Genomic DNA, 4,966 nt, shown 5'->3' with positions numbered 1-4,966 from the left:
TCTTCTGTTCCACTTACCTTTACTATTGTACAACAGTAACTGCACAGTGGCTCTCGTTGCTAATTTGCATCATGTACATTATCACATCTGGTACCAGGAATATCCAGATAAGAAAACTTATTTCAATTTTTTTTTTAATTAGGATGTAATTTTGCCCTAGTGCTGAAGTAAAATATTTGAATTCCCATTTTGAGGTCTGAAAATCAGAAAGTAGGGCACCACTTTATTAGGTTAAGATGTTATGCTCTGTTTTGCAAACGCAGAGCTTTAGAGGTTGGTTTGATTTTTTTTTTATGTGACTTGTTAAACAGGTTTTCTGCACATCTGTACACTTCGATGAAAACAATTTAAAATCTTTTCAGAGGTAATAAGGAACAGGTCAAAAAGAGTTAAGAACTAAATAGTACAGCTTCTGGCAAACTAAACTTCTCCTCTAAATACTCGTCAAAGCAGTAACCTAAAATGTAGGTTCAATTCTGCATGAGGCTATGAGGTGTTTATAGTCTATATGTGTGCAGTGGTTTTCACCAAGTCTGGAAATAGTACATTTGCCTTTTGTTTTCTTTCTTTTTTTTTCTTTTCCTGAAGTGCTGCTTATGTATGTCCAGTTCTCACTGAAGTGGCTTGAATCCTTTTATAAAAAAAAAAAAAAAAAAAGAAAAGACAGGAATGACATAGATCTCTTCCCATCCATACTACATCTTCTGCACAACTTGTATTCTGTGTTCAGAAAACCAGTTAGTAGAAATAGAAGATACTTTGTTTCTGCAGAGACACCTTTATTCTGGAGAGATTATGTTTAAAGTGTAGAGCAGATAGACAATTCAATGCTCAGTACCCCGTGCCTCTAAATATTTTTTTGAATCAAGCTGGCATTACCCAATGCTGTCACCACTTAGCATCCACGCTATTTCCTGAACTGGGGTGCTAAATGGTGCAAGTCCTTGTAAGCAAGACTCAGGTTCAGCTACTCCCCTGGTCAAGTACATGACTAAATCATGCCTCAAAAATGGACTGCACCGAACCTTAAATGTGTCTTTGTGTATTTGTAAAATTTGGTAAATACCTGAATAGAGTGTCTACATTCTATTTCAAAGGATTTTTATACTTCTGAGAAGCATAAACCAGAATATTACTGCACTCATTTAGTTCAACGTTGAGAACTCATTCTTTTGTCAGCTTTGGAAACAGTATTAAAGGTGTGTCTTGGATTTGGTCTTTTCATCTTGGTTCTTCTTCTCCTCTTGACTGCATTCTTATGCTACAGTTTATATGAGGATGAATATGAGAGTAATGCCTGGTGATTTTGACACACTTCTGATGATAAATATGAGAATAACAACTAATTATTTGACTCATTTCTGATTTCCTTTCAGGTTTTTCTGCTTTGATTTTCAGGCTTAATCACAGCTATTGTGAAGAAGTATTTGTTGTCTTCATAAAAGTTCCCAAGTGATTTTGACTATGACTTGGGTGTGTCCTGTTACTCATACATACATAAGAGACCCACATATACACATTGTTCAGCTAATTCTCAGTTAACTACAAACCTCCTGTTGTTTTCCAAATATTAAATATACTTTTGTCCTGTCACAGTGCCACAGATGAATACTGGAATTTACTTAGTCTTTATTTATATGTGCTAGTTCTTGTCAAAGATACAGAAATATTACAGAATCACACAATGTCAGGGGCTGGAAGGGACCTTGTAAGATCATCCAGTCCAACCCCCCTACTAGAGCAGGATCACCTATACAAGATCACACAGGAACACATCCAGGCAGGTTTTGAATATCTCAAGAGAGGGACAACCCCTTGGGCAGCCTTTCCCAGTGTCCTGACACCTTCACAGTAAGACAAGTCCTCCTCATGTTTAAATGAAACTTCCTATGCTTCAATTTCCACCCATTGTCTCTTGTCCTGTCATTGGGCATCACCAGGAAGAGCCTGGGTCTGTCCTCCTGACACTCACCCTTTACATATTTATAAACATTGATGAGGTCACCCCTCAGTCTTTTCTCCAGGCTAAAGAGCCCCAGCTCTTTAGTCTGTCCTTGTAAGAGAGATGTTCCGTTCCCTCAGTCACCTTTGTGGCTCCACACTGGACTCTCTTAAGCAGTTCTATGTCCCTCTTGAGCTGGGGGGGCTGAGAACTAGACACAGTACTCCAGATGTGCCCTCACCAGGGCAAAGCGGAGGGGCAGGTGAACGACTCTCCTTCTGCTTTGGTAGCAAAACTGAATAGTTTTGTATCTGTTCTGCATTTACTACATATGGGATCTAAATTTGATGCATGAATATAAAATCTTCCCTGAAGTGCCCAGGACCTCTGTGTTTCCAGATTTGAAGTACTTGGTAGAGTCCAATCTAATCCCAGCAATTTTCTCTGCTCTGAATCAAGAAAATATTCTGGTTCTACTTTCAAGTGTTAAGAATTAGTGATTTTTTTTTTCTTTTTAGGATCTTGTATTTTTTTTTCTTACTGGGACACTTATGGCATTTACTATAACTTCTCAGTAGAGTGTGTAGTTCTTTTGCAGATGTTATAAGTCATTGCCAGAGTAGAAGCTTATTACTAGTCTGATTATCTCACAATTTTCTGATACTAAATATGAGGGAAAAAAATCTTCTGTACAAGAGTCATGAACATATATAGCTTACTTTGACTCATGTAGTGTAGAAAGCAAGTGAAATTTGTTTCCAGTTCTTCACATTAACATTTTTCAGTCTGATTTGTGCTTTTCATAATCTATTTTTTTCCCCCAGAATTATATTATTGGTATTTACAACATCAACCCATGTAGGAGTGTGAAATAGATGACAAAAAAAGAAAAGTAAGAATGAACAACTTATAGTCTTAATAATTCTTAATCAGCTACTGGTTTTGATACTTTAAACATGGTGATAATTAATGTGGAACACTCTAGAAGACTCAGTAAGCTACCTTGATCATCTGAAGAATGCCAGTACTTATTAGGGCAAGTTCATGATTCATACTCAAGGATTAAGCCAAGAGAATCATGTGACCTAAGCAGCCTGGCTCTCCAGTGGTTAAAATGGGATTTTCTTATCTTCAGAAAAATAATAGTTGAGACAGGGATGGAGGCAGACATATATTTGCTATAAGAACAAACAATACTCAGTGTGTAAGGAAATTGCTGTTTTGGCAATTCGTTGGTACCACAATAGAAATGTGAAGTTAAAGTGTGGTGGCTACAGTATTCCACAGAGGTGAATCAGAACAGGCCTGAGAAACAGTAAAAACAAGAATTGTAACATGAAGTGTTGGGTCTTTATCTTCAGCATCTGAGTTAGCCTTAGCTTGTTTTTTTTGTCATTTGCCTGGTATTCAGGCAATTGCTCTTCCCTGGGTTTTAGTCACTGAAAACCAAACCCATGAACACCTGTCACATTATGGTAGGTAATGAGTGCTAGAAGACTGGATGCAAGATTTGGAGTGATGACATGAAATCTAATCCCATTTGTAATAGTAAATACTGACTTGCAGAATCAGTCAGCTTCAATATTTCAAGCCCTAACCACCATTAGTGTCTGTATTCATGAGCATGAGAAAAGTAAACCATTACTGGTTTGGTGAAACTTCAGTCTTTTTATATTGCTTTCATGTTCCAAGAATGGACAAATATTAGCAGGCAAAAATGTAATAACTGTATAAAAGTGATGATCCTGTTGGTCTCTTTAAAAACCATGTAGTGAAATACCTTAGCATAGATATTTCTGACATGCATTGAGATGTTTCAGTAGCAGCTTTTGTGGAAACTGCATAGGTAGGGTAACAGCGAACTCCTTTCTGTGCAACTTTTTGTACTGGCTTTTGTATTGTATGAATCGGTTATAAGAGAATGATTCTGTAAGGGACATATGCAGGCATGCTGCTCACTTTTATAACATCAGTGATTTGGTTGGAGTTCTGTAGAGGAAATCATATATGTAAAGCTTCTTGCAAGGGGCTGATTTGTAGGGGAAATTTTACCATCATTACACTCCTGCATTCGGTTCCAGTAGCTCTAATTCAAGTTTATTTATACCTTCCTTTGCAATCCCATTGAGTTGTAGTTGAAATAAAACAAATCATACAATTAATAATTATCACCTATAGCAGTCTCAGTGCTGCAGCGCTGCCAGAACTGTTGCTCAAATAACAGAGTAGTTTCAAGTATTTTGTAAAACATTTTGGTGCATTTAAATTTTAATTTGCTTTTGTGATGTTTGGAAAAAAGTGGAAATCAATTTCTGTGTAACAGTACTTTAGACAGTACAGTTTCTATCCAGTAATACTATGTTTCAGAAATTACAGTCTAAGAGTTCTCTTAAATTTCAGTAGTGCACCAGCCCATGGTAAGAGGCAGAAGCAGACCTTAAAAGACACATCCTGGACACCATCTGTCCCCTTTAGTGGAACATGTAATGTCAGGATTGCTGTTGTACATGGAAGCACTGTCTAGCTGCCCTTGCCCAGCAGTTCTCTTATCGTTACAAGTATTACCACCTTTAGTTGCAACCAAGAATTTTCATTTCTTCTCATTGTAATCACACAACCTGAAAAGTTTAATAATGAACACTTTCACATTGCTACTGTATTTTCAAAGGGAAGACTTTTAAAAGAGAAAAGACATTTAGATCCCCAACTATATGGAGCTCAAGATGACAAACCAGCCCAGCTCCGTTTGTATCTGGGACATAACCAAAGTTTTGTTAACAGGTTTGCTAAATGTTCCTTATAACATTTGACAAATTGAGAAAAAATTATATTGAAAATACACCTGCCAAAAAAATGTTTTATTGTGGTAAAAATCAGGACTCAAAGCTGTAATGTTTGTTTTAGGTAAATGTTATTATGAAACTATCAACAGTTTAAATGATTAAGTTTCAAGTGATGATATCTGTTGTTAAACTTTTCCTTCTTTCCATGCAGTGGTGGTTTAATGTGTAAATTGAAAATTGG

Source organism: Pogoniulus pusillus, chromosome 13 (assembly GCF_015220805.1).
Source record: "Pogoniulus pusillus isolate bPogPus1 chromosome 13, bPogPus1.pri, whole genome shotgun sequence".
NCBI classification, from domain to species: domain Eukaryota; kingdom Metazoa; phylum Chordata; class Aves; order Piciformes; family Lybiidae; genus Pogoniulus; species Pogoniulus pusillus.
Note: the sequence above shows the minus strand (reverse complement) of the source record.